Here is a 14,795-nt window from a genome sequence, read left to right as displayed (position 1 = left end):
CAGTGGCCAGTATAAGAGAATTGTACCCAAAACACCAAATTTAACAGCCCTGCTCCCCATTTACACCTGGGACCTTGACACATGACACCAGGGAGGGACAACGACACATTTGGGCACAATTTGGACATGTTCACTGTGGGGTGTACTCACTTATGTTGCCAGCTATTTAGACATTAATGGCTGTGTGTTGAGTTATTTTCAGAAGACAGTAAATCTACACTGCTATACAAGCTGTACACTGACTACTATAAGTTATATCCAAGTTTCATGTCTATAGTGTTGTCCCATGAAAAGATATAATGAAATATTTGCAGAAATGTGAGGGGTGTACTCACTTTTGTGATACACTGTATATATATGAGTGTGTGTGTGTATAAGAGAGAGAGTGTGTGTGTATAAGAGAGAGTGTGTGTATATATATATATGAGTGTGTGTGTGTATAAGAGAGAGAGTGTGTGTGTATAAGAGAGAGTGTGTGTATATATATATATATGAGTGTGTGTGTGTATAAGAGAGAGAGTGTGTGTGTATAAGAGAGAGTGTGTGTATATATATATATGAGTGTGTGTGTGTATAAGAGAGAGAGTGTGTGTGTATAAGAGAGAGTGTGTGTATATATATATATATGAGTGTGTGTGTGTATAAGAGAGAGAGTGTGTGTGTATAAGAGAGAGTGTGTGTATATATATATATGAGTGTGTGTGTATAAGAGAGAGAGTGTGTGTGTATAAGAGAGAGTGTGTGTATATATATATATATGAGTGTGTGTGTGTATAAGAGAGAGAGTGTGTGTGTATAAGAGAGAGTGTGTGTATATATATATATGAGTGTGTGTGTGTATAAGAGAGAGAGTGTGTGTGTATAAGAGAGAGTGTGTGTATATATATATATGAGTGTGTGTGTATAAGAGAGAGAGTGTGTGTGTATAAGAGAGAGTGTGTGTATATATATATATATGAGTGTGTGTGTGTATAAGAGAGAGAGTGTGTGTGTATAAGAGAGAGTGTGTGTATATATATATATGAGTGTGTGTGTGTATAAGAGAGAGAGTGTGTGTGTATAAGAGAGAGTGTGTGTATATATATATATATGAGTGTGTGTGTGTATAAGAGAGAGAGTGTGTGTGTATAAGAGAGAGTGTGTGTATATATATATGAGTGTGTGTGTGTATTAGAGAGAGAGTGTGTGTGTATAAGAGAGAGTGTGTGTATATATATATATGAGTGTGTGTGTGTATAAGAGAGAGAGTGTGTGTGTATAAGAGAGAGTGTGTGTATATATATATATGAGTGTGTGTGTGTATAAGAGAGAGAGTGTGTGTGTATAAGAGAGAGTGTGTGTATATATATATATGAGTGTGTGTGTGTATAAGAGAGAGAGTGTGTGTGTATATATATATGAGTGTGTGTGTGTATAAGAGAGAGAGTGTGTATGTACTGTATATATATATATATATGAGTGTGTGTGTGTGTGTATGTGTGTGTATATATATAAGTGTGTGTGTGTATGTGTATAAGAGAGAGAGTGTGTGCAGATATATATATATATATATATGAGTGTGTGTGTGTGTGTATATGAGTGTGTGTGTGTGTGTGTGTGTGTGTGTGTGTCTGGGGGAAGCTCCTCTCTCAGCAGGAGCGGTCAGAGTGAAAACGCCGGCCGTCCAGTTCAGAGCCGGGGTGCCGATCTTCAGAGGCGGCCATTTGTCCCTCCGTCCGTCTCTGAGCCCCTTTCATGTAGCAGATGTGGGCGCCTTTCAAAACATCTCATGCAGACTTCAATGGGTTTTCGGGTGCGCAGGTGACCCGACCGGGGCCGAGGAGAACACGGTGCTCGTCCGGCCGCGGTCACGGCGAGGTTACGTTACCGCCACGGTCATGGTGACGTCACTGGTCTGATAAAACTGCTCTGATTAGTGCAGGTACGACTCTGTTCTGTAATGAAATTACAATTACATTCACATTTTTGACTTAAAGCGACTTACAGTACTGTAAGAGTATACAGTCTGATCAATTGAGGGTCAAGGGCTTTGCGCAAGGGCCCAATCAGCCAGTGGTGGGGATTGAACCAGCGACCTTTTGATTACTAGTCCAGTACCTTAACCGCTAGGCTTCAACTTCACGATGAGTCCTTTTTAGTTGTCTTTAGGGGCAGTTGTAGCCTAGTGGTTAAGGTACTGGACTAGTAATCAAAAGGTCGCTGGTTCAATCCCCACCACTGCTAGGTTGCTGCTGTTGGGCCCCTGAGCAAGGCCCTTAACCTTCAATTGCTTAGACTGTATACTGTCACACTTCTGTACTTTGCTTTGGATAAAAGCGTCTGCTAAATAATGAAAATCATTCATGGTGAATTCTTCAGGTGTCCATATAAATAGGGCTAGTCTGACAGGACCCGTGATAACTACATGGAACAGTGGCCTCCCTGCCAAAATCAAGAAGACAATCCAAACCATCATGTCACCTTATACTAAGAGAAAACGTCGACTGGTCGGATGTAATCTAGGGTTTGGGTCAGGGCGGAGTTCCTCTACATCAATCTTATAAAATCACGGCTTGAAGGACGTCACTTTGTGGACAGAGACAAAGGAAAGGCCTTCCCTAAACTCCTGAATTCAGTAATTATAAGAGGTGTTCACATACTTTGTCTATATTCACGTTCCTGACACAATGTGATTGATTGTTTTCCTCTCGGATCATTCACAAGCTTCAGAGCTCGGGGTTCCACAGTGAGCGTCTCTCCTGGTCAGTGTTTGATCTCACCACTTGTAGATGATAAAGTGGGAGGAGGAGACGAGGAAACGCAGCGTGTGAACAATGGACGATTGTTCCTGAGCCGGAGCAGAACATGGTGAAAAATTAAACCAGTCCTTCACCGGCAAGGAGAAAGAGCTCGACTTCAACCTCAGCTGAGTTCTGTAGGTCTTCCTGCTCCTGAACCGGTCCGATTGTTTCCGGACGAGTCCAGAACGAACCCAGAACTCTACAGACCTCCATTAAGAACATCGTGGGTTGGTTTGGGACGTCTTGTTCTCCGCTCTGTTCTACAGTGAACGTCCAGTAACGTTTCTTTTATATTCTCAAGTTTTAAAACGTCCTTGTCTTGTGCTGCTGAGAATCAGAACCTCGTCTGTAAGGACTCCTGATGAAGGTGGTGATATTTATCGATGCTCACACTGCAAGATCATCATACAAAAATTTTTTTAAAACAATAATTACTGGACCAAAAGCTCCAGTAAAGAGGAACAGCAGCTGCAAGTAGAAGCTCACTGACCAGGATGAGACCAAACCCGACAGGGTGAGGAGATATATCAGTATCAGTATTTATATGGAATTATTACTAGATTAAACACTTTACTGCTTTATTGATGTTTCATCATGAAGCATCAATAAAACAATCAAGGTCACGGTGGGTGCTGGAGCCTATCCCAAGGCACACAGTAACACCCTGGACGGGACGCCAGTCCATCGCAGGGCAAACACAAGTACACACACACACACACACATTCACCTGTAGGGCAATTCAGTGTCTGCAATTATCCTCACAGCTTGTTTTTGGACTGTGGGAGGAAACCAGAGCTCCCGGAGGAAACCCACGCAGACCGGACACAAAAAGATCCAGACCACCCTGCCTGGGGATCGAACCCAAGACCTTCTTGCTGTGAGGTGACAGTGGTACCCACCGAGCTGCCCAGCTCAAAACTGAAACCACAATATATTTATATCAGCTGCTTCTACATCAACACAGATCGACTCGAAACTGGCTGAACTGCTTCTTTTCATTCCCTAAAAGTCTTAAAGATACAAACTGTTCTAGATCATGGGGACGTTCTTTTGCTGGGGATGGTGGAGGTGTCCCAAAAAACAATAATATAGTAAAAGAAAAACTATATCAATTAAAAATTAAATAAATCTAAATCAGTCCAACACAGACAAAACAGATCTAATAAAAACTGAAACTAAATGTGTTCTAAAAACAATCAGAAACCTCAAACTGCCTAAAATGTCAGAATAAATCCTGAGTGAATCTTAACTCCTCCTGACGTTTTATCTCGTCTCAGGCGAACAGTTTTGTTTTGTCTGGTTCTGTGCAGCCGACAACACAAACAGACGAAAACGCCACGGCGTGCCCAAACAACACAAACACCCGTACACGGAAACCCCATCAGAACACCAGAAGGTTTCAAATACAGAGATCTGAGAGATGTGCTGGGGGGGGGGGGTCCAAGGAGGCACAAGAGTAAATCATTCACCAGAAGTCCAAGAGAGGATAATTAAACCCCCGTCTAAACCACTAAGGCACTAATATGGTTCCACCACCAAACTCCCTCTTTTTAATGGCCGTCACAGCCTTTCCACAGCATGTACCTGCAGGAATTTATGCTTCATCCTCAAGAATCCAGTCAAAAACCCCAAAACCAAACCCTGGACTCAGCAAAAAGCAGCACTTGAGACACTGAGGGTGAAATAACAAGGGTGGGAGGTCCAGATTATCCCAAAAAACAGTCCAGGGTCGGAATCGGTCCTATTGGGTGGCCAAAAATTCCTGCTAGTGCTTAGGAACCCTTAAATCAAACGTGTACAATTCTGAACAACCAATGAGAACGCAGGAATACCCAGAATTCTCCAGGTCTGAACACTGTGAGCGGCACTGATCACATCGCAGCTTTAAGAACTTACAACGAACTTTATCACAGACTGGACTGAACAATGAAGAACTCACATTATTTATTTATTTATTTCTTTATTATTACATTATATTAATTAATATAATAATAAATTATATAATATTATAATAATATTATTATATTATATATTATTTAATATTATATATATATATATATATATATTTATTTATTTATTATTTGCTAGTTATAAATTTTAGTTAAATTTAATTGTGTGTTTGTGTGATTTCTTTAAATCTTATTTATTTAAAGTTTCCTCAAGGCCACCCGAGAAGGACGGGGGTCCCTGCTGAGTCTGGTTCCTCTCGAGGTTCCTTCCTGTAATTTTAAGGGAGTTTCTCTTTGTCACTGTCGCCCTCGGCTTGCTCAACAGGGGTTTTTGGTCTGTCGGTCCTGGATTCTGTAAAGTTCCTTTGAGACAATGTCTATTGTAAAACGCGCTATATAAATAAATTTGACTCGACTTTAAGGACCACAAAGTGGCTTCAGGGTCCAACAAGAGATAAACTGCGCCGGCACATGTGTTTCCGATCAATACGCCCGAGTGAGATCAGATGGTGGGATGGGGAAGGAGGGGTACGGGAACGGCGGTTACGAGGGCCGAGGGTATAACGTGAAGCCGTGCGATGAGAAAGCTGCCAGAGCGGTAACTCAATCACTTCAGATCAGCATGTAAATCCCACTTAGCCCCTCGGCCGGAGAAGCACTTCGTTCAGACCTGCCACCACTTCTCATCGGCAACCTAATTAATCAGAGAAGCGCGTTCCTAATGCGCTTGAACTCGGAGGGCCGAGAAGGACGCGGCTATTTCAGGAATCCTAACAAGCCCATTAATCTCCCAGGGTTCTCCGGGGTTCTGTTTAAATACGGCACGGAGAGAGCGAGCCGTGCGACCAGAGGGGGCTCGGAGAACAAAAAAACCAAACCAGACCAGACCAAACATCAAACGGCGGTGAAAGCAGCAGGTTAATGGTGTTTGGGTGCACGTTACAGATTGGATCTCGCTGATATTGGTTTAGTTTTACCTCCAGCCGACATTAAAGAGCGGCTTTTCGTGATCCGTCCGGCACACTTGACGTTGGAATAACTTGAACCAAATGTGCGATTTGTCGGCCGCTCCGAGTCTTTGGACGGACTTTAGGGTTTTTTTTTTTTTTCTGCTTCGGGAACTTTGAAACTGAATCCAGTTAAGTTCTTTGACCCGATATCTCGAGTGCCTGGTGTGTACATGATTATACACAAGCCGGGCTCGTCCAGTTCAGTCCAGCTCTGCAGGAAACGAGTCCAAGTATGCGAGCAGGGCCGGGAAGTAACAAACATTTACAAAATCACAGGGTTTGAACTTCCACTCTAGCTAATGTACAACTACCTACAGTACATAAACACACCCGGGCCGATCCTTACGCTCGTACCCTGCAGCAATGCCAGCCACTCCATCTCACAAGTCACTTCCTCTGTTTTCATAATTCCTGATAAACCAGAAGAGGTTTTAAGCCGCGGCAAGATGCCGCTGATAGCTCTGGCATTAAAATTCCTCTCCTGAAAGCTCCGGCAGCAGAAAGCGACCCCGAGCGCAGACCTAATCCCGTCTGCAAACGTGCCGGCCGCCTCTCGGGGGAGACGTATCCGTTTGCCGATGGGATGAACCGCACAGACGTGGGCAGATTTTGCTTTCACACCGACCTGAGCACCAACAATCGGGCCCTTGTTCCTGGGGGATGGGAAGGGGCGGCGGTGTTTCGGCTTACACGGGCGAGTACAGGAGTCCCGGCGGCCGAGATCACAGGACGAGACGCGGGCACAGATGAACAGCTGAAGAGGAACGCGGTTTGTACTCGACGCTTTCGGAGAACGGGCGGAGGAAGGGGGGCGAGGGAGGGGGGGACAGGAAAGGCTCTAATCTCAGGCTCAGGAACACAAGAGAGAAGTGATTCGGCATCTCTGCAGAGGTTAAAGACTCTGGGCGATTCTGGACCGCGTTCACAGGCTTCATACAAAACAACAAAGACCGAGCGGAATCTGAAAACTAAAAAATGAGGAGGAGGTCACGAGGAGAAAAAAGTGGAGTCAGAGCCGAGCGTTTTATTACGACTCGCAAGAAAAGAGAATTTTAGATTCGAGTCCGGAGGCGAGAATGAAGAGCCATAAAAACAGTAATTCTGGACTCGTACCAAAAACACACATCATTTATCCATGATGATAATAAAAGCTCATCTAAGCACCCACTGTTCCAGGTTCTGCAAGTTCAAAAGAGTTATCATTTTCTTTTATTCACAGCTTGGTAGGTGGACTGTAGGTCAGATGTTCCAACTTGTTCCCCATTATTATGTCACCCAGGTTCAAGGCGGCATTAGTGGCCCATGACTATATATACATACACCGATCAGCCATAACATTAAAACCACCTCCTTGTTTCTACACTCACTGTCCATTTTATCAGCTCCACTTACCATATAGAAGCACTTTGTAGTTCTACAATTACTGACTGTAGTCCATCTGTTTCTCTTCATGCATTGTTACCCCCTTTCACCCTGTTCTTCAATGGTCAGGACCCCCACAGGACCACCACAGAGCAGGTATTATTTAGGTGGTGGATGATTCTCAGCACTGCAGTGACACTGACATGGTGCTGGTATGAGTGGATCAGACACAGCAGCGCTGCTGGAGTTTTTAAACACCGTGTCCACTCACCGTCCACTCTATTAGACACTCCTACCTAGTCGGTCCACCTTGTAGATGTAAAGTCAGAGACGATCGCTCATCTATTGCTGCTGTTTGAGTCGGTCATCTTCTAGACCTTCATCAGTGGTCACAGGATGCTGCCCACGGGGCGCTGTCGGCTGGATGTTTTTGTTTGGTGGAAGATTCTCAGTCCAGCAGTGACGGTGAGGTGTTTAAAAACTCCAGCAGCGCTGCTGTGTCTGCTCCACTCATACCAGCACAACACACACTAACACACCAGCACCATGTCAGTGTCACTGCAGTGCTGAGAATCATCCACCACCTAAATAATACCTGCTCTGTGGTGGTCCTGTGGGGGTCCTGACCATTGAAGAAAGGTGGTAACAAAGCATGTAGAGAAACAGATGGACAACAGTCAGTAATTGTAGAACTACAAAGTGCTTCTATATGGTAAGTGGAGCTGATAAAATGGACAGTGAGTGTAGAAACAAGGAGGTGGTTTTAATGTTATGGCTGATCAGTGAATGTTATGTAGATCCCAGCTCTGGTTCCAGTGTGTGTTTTTACTGAACGACCTTTATTAGTTTTTTTTTTTCATTGTACAAGCTTTATGTGACAAAGTATTAAAGAAATCAAACAGTATGCATCGCTTATTTATTATACACATAATGAACATAAAGGTGGAGGTACAGCAGACATTTTAAACATGAACAGATATTAAAACTCCGTCCATCATCATCATTATATTACTAAATAATCTCCTGCAAACAAAACCAGCCGTCGATCTGACGTTCGAGCCCAGCGTGTTTCCATTTAGTCCCGATCGCTCCTTCACATCTTATCACCAACGAAGCACTGAAGTGTTTCCAAAACTGGCACCGCGATAGCAAAGACAAACTTCCTCTCCAGAGAGCGCTTCCAAACGTGCCATCTAATCTGGCTCGGCTTCCACTGCTTCAGAGAAAACCTGAGATAAAAAAAACACAGCGTCCAAAACATCTCGGAAAAACACGCCGGAGCTTTTCAAACAAACAGGAGTGAGAATCAGCGCGGTGTCGCAGCCCAGGATCAAGAACCTGCAGTGCAGGAGTTATAAAAAGCCACATTTTCCAAAACCAGCAACTCGTAGCTCAGAAGTTTCCAACCACAGTTCCTCCAGAAGCTCGTTGGTGGCTATTAAAGGAAACGTTATGAGAGAGGTGTGTCTGGTTATGATCCCAGAGACGTACACACAAAAATAAACAATTACAATCCTTAAACTGCAGTAAATAAAGCTTCCTCACTCACTGTAGGAACGGTTATAGAGTTGATAAGGCATAACATTAAAACCACCTCCTTGTTTCTACACTCACTGTCCATTTTATCAGCTGATAACTGACTGTAGTCCATCTGTTTCTCTACATCCTGTTCTTCAATGGTCAGGACCCCCACAGGACCCCCACAGAGCAGGTATTATTTAGGTGGTGGATGATTCTCAGCACTGCAGTGACACTGACATGGTGCTGGTGTGTTAGTGTGTGTTGTGCTGGTATGAGTGGATCAGGCACAGCAGTGCTGCTGGAGTTTTTAAACACCTCACTGTCACTGCTGGACTGAGAATAGTCCACCAACCAAAAACATCCAGCCAACAGTGCCCCATAGGCAGCGTCCTGTGACCACTGATGAAGGTCTAGAAGATGACCGACTCAAACAGCAGCAATAGATGAACGATCGTCTCTGACTTTACATCTACAAGGTGGACCGACTAGGTAGGAGTGTCTAATAGAGTGGACGGTGCAGCACTGCTGTGCCTGATCCACTCATACCAGCACAACACACACTAACACACCACCACCATGTCAGTGTCACTGCTCCCTACTTAAACTGGTGGAATACCCTACGTAGTGCACTTCACAGGAACGACCGGGGTGAATGGAACTCTCCTACAGAATCGGTGCTGATGGTTGAAAGACGCTTTCTGAACCAATCAGAGCTTCTGATTGTAATTGTTAGTAAGAAATGCTGTTATCTGCATTTATTCGGTTTGCGTCACACAGATGACGTGGTAATGAAACGCTCGATCGGCTTGCTAACCACTTCCTGTTTTACTTCACACCCGGGAAAAGTTTGTAGGTTTTTAATTATAAGCACGTTTACAAAATAACGGATTCTGTTCGTAATGGGACGCACGCTTATAAATGTAATAGCATCTGGAAGAACAGAAGCTCAGGTAAGCAGCGGTTATGATTGTTTTTGCTGCGTTTGGGATTTTGGCCGCTGTGCCGTGATTTATCGAGCGCTTTTGTTCTGTAATGAAAACAAAACGTATCAGCTGAAGCTTTTAACTGGAACCTTCTTGTTACAGAAATTACATTCATTTACACAATGAGGAGGAAAGTAAAGACACGAAGTAAAACGGCTAAATACACTCGCTAATCTGTTGTTGTTTTTATCTGGACTTACAGATTATTTCTTTATTTCTACGCTACATTTATAATATATGTTTTGTGTTTATTATATTGACTCGGACTCATATTTTGTGATTCGTGAACATCTCTGAGGCCCAAGGCATGTAGTTACGCAGCTACGCCCCGACTCGAGCGCCACATGTACAGTTTGGACCTCAGCACGGTGCAACATTCAGCGTCTTAAGCAGGCGAGGTTATCTCCTGTTCCTTTATCTGATCTGAAGAGCGAGCGAGAGACTGAAGCCCTAAATCAATAAGTTATCAGGTTTAAACACGAGCACACGGTGAAGATGTTATTGTGTCACTGAATCCAGGATCATGGACAGAATAATGAGGGCGGCTTTAAGATCGCACGAATAATCATTTATTGCTCTGTGGGAGGGAAAGACAGAAATTCTACATGTGAATGGAAAACACGTTGGTCAGCGACAGCAGGACGAGACTTTGGCTGCTTCTGTCATTAGAAAAACGTTTGGACCGACAACAATCGAGAAATTCTTTTTGAGACACATTAAAGTGGTTATTTTTTTATATTATGTGTCCCCTGAGAGGAGACATATATCACGCTGATGTGGGACGGTCCTGCATAACAATAAAGACACAATCAACAGCCCGGCGAGTTTACAGCTAATGAATGGGCTGCTGCTGGATTGCTCGGTCATTTAGCTAAACGCTCCCGGTAAACTCAGGAAAGCTGAAGCTGAAAACAATGAGCGCTCGCCGAGAGCTTCTTCCTACAGAGCGAACACAAAGCCTCTTCTTTACAATGAACTTAATTGAGTCTTCTGATTGATTTGTGGTCGCAATTACCGCGGTACCGTCTTGTTACTGCCCTGATACGTCTCCACTTTCTCACAAGCAGCGCTCCGAAACAGATCAGAGGTCATCAGCCCGAAGGTGATCCCGGGTCCAGGGTCAGGTAAAAACCAGAGACCGATCGCCTCTCAGCCAGATCTTAAGATCTACTCATGAAAACAAGATACAGTGATGGATCGACTCGCTGCGAGTCTCGGGTTAAGGGTTTGCCGCAAATCATCGACGAGCTTTCAGAAAGCCCGAGCCGCTCTTTGAAAAGCGAAGCACACAAAAAAACAAACAAGCTCTCAAAGTAAAGGGATTAATTATTAACTCTCCTGAACCCGGAGCATGAATGAGGTCTGCGGTAGGAAGTGGCGCGTACTGAAGCAGGATTTATGCCCGTGTATTTAAAAAAAGAACAAATAAACCGTTCGGGGTTGTAAAGAGGGCAAGAAAGTGCCGCGACACCGACAGTATTCATGAAGGACCGTGGAGGCTCCATACGTTACTTCTACAGTGTTTTAGCAAACAATTCTCGAGCAGCTTAACCCCTCGAGACCCCCGAGCTCTCAAAAGAGGCCTGTGGAATTTAAAACATTACCCAAGACGCTCATTTGATGACTTTGTTTTCTATTTCTGTCTAAAGGGGCTACAGTAATCCGGGGGTGGCTAATTACACACAGAAGAAAACCAAAACTCACACAAAGAGCTCAAAAGGGCGGCAGTAACAGGACGGTCCTAATCTTAAAAATACTGAATGATTTTAGAGCTTTAAATCCAGCAATAATCAATAATAAGAGTCAGATTCTCGATGGAAATCCATAATCATTTCTACTGTCATTTATCAGGTACATTTAGGAAAAATCTGGCAGAAACGTGAAGTCACTAAGCTTATAGTGAGACGATCATTTTGGAAACGTATCAGGAGATTTACAGCCTGATACGTAATTAAAAAAACACATCAAATAAAAGATGTGGCAGAGTTTCACATAAGGGTCGTTCGTCCCTGGGACCTTAAAACTTTTTGAAAATGAAACTTTTTATTTGTTTTTCATGTTTTATTATAAAAACGTCGTGTTCTACTTTTCCAAACTAATATTGGTCAAGCTAGATCACACGTGCACCTCATATACACTGTGACGTCCAGCCTGTTACATATTAGGTCGGACCATAACAGGGTGGACATTCTGACATAAAATTAGCCATTACCTAGCCAGTAAGCAAAACCATGCTAGCATAAAAGTGAATTCAGACACAAAATTCTATTAAAATCATTAAATTAAAATGAGCGAATCGTTTTGCTTTGTCTCATATATCCCATATATAACAGGGTGGACGTGTTATGGTTGATTATGTAAGACTTTTAGGATCAAATGTGGATGAAACAACATTAAAACGAGGAGTTTAATGAGCCGCTCATCTTCCACAGTCGTTTTCCCTCCAGGAAATGATGTCAGGATGTAAAACAGCTCTTCACTTTAAGAGACAGTAGTAAGAAATAACAGGGTGGACAGAAACCTGAGGGACGTGTGAAAAACCCTGATCATCAGCAATAAAATCCAGGGTTTAGAGACTTAATCAAAACTGTTAAACAGTATTGAGAGACTGAGATATTTTCATGATTAAACCTCCTGTATCCATCACTAAATCAGAATGTACAGCACTGGGGACCTGGTGCTGCTATCTAACAGATAAAAACAGTGTAAAATGTATACAGTTATTTTATTTTGGGGGGGTAGAAAACATTGTGTTTAGTATTTGAAAGTGTTCATTATTTCAGTAAGATGTTTAGAAATTGTATTGTTTAAAATGTACTTAATAAATACAGTGATCAGTACTGGGGACACAAAAGGCGCCGAATTGTAGGAATGACCCACAAATAAAAAAACCATTCCTGGAATGTAATTTCTTCCATGCATTGTTCTTATTTTTTTCCCAAAGCTTGGGTGGGGAGGAAGAGAGGAAGAAGTCTCAATTGTCTGGTTCATCATCTTCATTTCGTTGCATGTGGGCTGAAGAGTAAAAGTGGGGGTCTGAATCTCTAATGCTCGACACGGAGTAAAAAAAAAACCAACCCCTAAACATAGGAGGCGATTCCTCTTACTGAAATAAAATAATAGTCTAGAGTGTAGACGTCATGTTTACGATAATAAAACCACCGCATCAAGTCAAGGCTCAACATCCAGAGACCTCTGGATCAGGACCAGCTTTGGCTCCAACACTTCACTCACAAGTACAAGAAGAAACAAGTCCGTAGTTGTGAAACTTCTATAAACGTCGGATTATCTCGATCCGCATCCAAGAACACAGCACTTATTATTAAAGGAACCTTAGAGTCAGATCAAAGAGACTCAGTAACAAAGAGAAATAAGATCCGAACACGACAGCACATTTTACTGCCCGACTTCATGTACAAAAACCATCAGGTTACGACCCGAGCGCGTTATTACACCCCGTGCCTCGACACGAAGCGCTAACCCAGGCATCACTCTAATTACCGCCGACATCTCCCGAGATCTGGAGGTGGGAGTAAGAGGGGGTCAGATGGATCATGCCTTTCCTGTGACCTCTCCAGATGAAGCTGCAAACTGACAGCGTGCAATTACAAAGCGCTGATCAAAACCACCGGTCCAAGGTCTGAAGAACTGATAACGCAGGACAGAGTGGTAAAGCATGAAGATAAGTGAGCTCAAAGCCTAAGCGGCGAATATCCAGGTACAATATATGACATAACCCCGGCCAAAATGTGTTGGTGTCCTATAAAGCAGGACTTCATAATGGGAGCAGTGGTGCAGTATTGTACACTAACGCTATAGAGGAACAGAGGGATAATACGTCCCATCAGCATAACGTACGTGTTAGTGTCAGGGATGTAACGATGCACCACAAGACAGTTGCCACATGTGCCACGATTCGAATCAGTTATTCATTTAAGATGAATCGATATTAGAGCCACTCAGGTGGCGCAGCAGTAAAAACACACGCTGGAACCAGAGCTGGATCTGGAATACATCATATCGAGTCTCGGCTCTGCCTGTCGGCTGAGGCTGAGCGGCCACATGAACAACGATTGGCCTGTTGTTCAGATATGGGCGGGACTAAGCCGGATGGGATCTCTCTCTCATGACTGGTGCAATTATGACCTCTGCTGGCTGATTGATGGCGCCTGCACAGAGATGAGAAAAGAGTGCTCTCAGGGTGTGTCTCTCCATACACAAGTGTAGGTAGGGGTAGGTGATAAGATGCATACGGCTGCTGCCCACGTTAGCTTTGTTCTCCTCAATCAGAGCGGGGATCGGCATTGGGGGAGAGGAGGCATGACGCAATCAAAAGGGAGAAAATGCATAAACAAAATATATTTAAAAAAAGATGAATCTATTTTCACTTAAAACAGCAGAGGGCGCTGGCGCGAATCAGCTCGCCTGGTTGACGGCACTTCACAAAGTTGCCAGGTTTGGGATTTTCTATCCAAATGTATTTATGTGAGGATACTTTCTTTAGTTGTATTATTAATTTATTTATTTAATGTTGGATTCATTTTAAAATTCCATTTCAGGTGTTTTTTTTTTTTTTACACAAAGAGGGAAATGTGCAGCATTGTTTGGCATAGTTTGTACTTACCTCAGAAATAAAATGACATTAATTATTTAGATAAATAAAAGATAAGCACAAACACAGGATTTTATTTATTTTCTTAAAAGAAATAATAAAAGGAAACGGTCATAATTTGTCTTCAATTTCATGTTTAAATTGTATCGTGAACCCAGTACCGTGAATCGTATCACATTGTGGGTAGAGTGTATCGGTACATCCCTAGCTATTATTACTATCTTATTCATTACCAGGGCTACGTACTGCTGGCAGTTTGGCGTAAACCAGTGGTGTCCAAACTTTGTTCTAAAAGGGCCGGATCTGATAATGTGAAAGTGCCCGAGGGTCAACAGTCCCTGATGAGATTATTTTAAACAATAAAATATAAATGCATATAAATACGCTGTTATTTAATCATTTTGTTTTCACACAGCGAACAACAACCAGATGTAAACATAAAGATGAACAAATCAGAACGTACAGATCGAGCTACTGAACTTCTAACTGAACTTTAAAACTGTCAGAAACTCTGTAAAATAAAAAACAGGGAGCATTTACTAAAATAAAGCTTAACGTGGTTTAATGTACTAAAAGAA

The sequence above is a fragment of the Trichomycterus rosablanca genome, chromosome 18 (assembly GCF_030014385.1).
Source record: "Trichomycterus rosablanca isolate fTriRos1 chromosome 18, fTriRos1.hap1, whole genome shotgun sequence".
NCBI classification, from domain to species: Eukaryota; Metazoa; Chordata; class Actinopteri; order Siluriformes; family Trichomycteridae; genus Trichomycterus; species Trichomycterus rosablanca.
This window is presented reverse-complemented; position numbering follows the sequence as displayed.